Raw genomic sequence first — 405 nt, forward strand, 5'->3', positions numbered from 1 at the left:
TAGTTTTTTAGGTGGACACAGTATCTTTATTTTATTTTTACATGCTGAGAATCGAACCCAGTGCCTCACAAATGCTAGGCGAGCGCGCTACCACTTGAGCCACATCCCCAGCCCCTGGGGTTTTACTTTTTGTTGTTGTTGTTGTTGTTTTTAAATTCTGGAGAAATGCCACTGACTGCTAATTTTTGCCAGATGGTCACATGTGCCTTTTAGGTGTTGTTTGTAGGAAGGCGTCTACATCATTAGGAAAATCCTGTTTTGTGGTTGTACTTTTGTTTGAGCAGAATATATGAACTTGGGCTGGGACTATAGCTCAGTTGGTAGAGTGCTTGCCTTGCATGCACAGGCCCTGGGTTCAATCCTCAGCACCATTAAAAAAAAAAAAAAAAAAAAAAAAAAAAAAAA

This window comes from Marmota marmota, unplaced genomic scaffold, assembly GCF_001458135.2.
Source record: "Marmota marmota marmota unplaced genomic scaffold, marMar, whole genome shotgun sequence".
Lineage (NCBI taxonomy): Eukaryota > Metazoa > Chordata > Mammalia > Rodentia > Sciuridae > Marmota > Marmota marmota.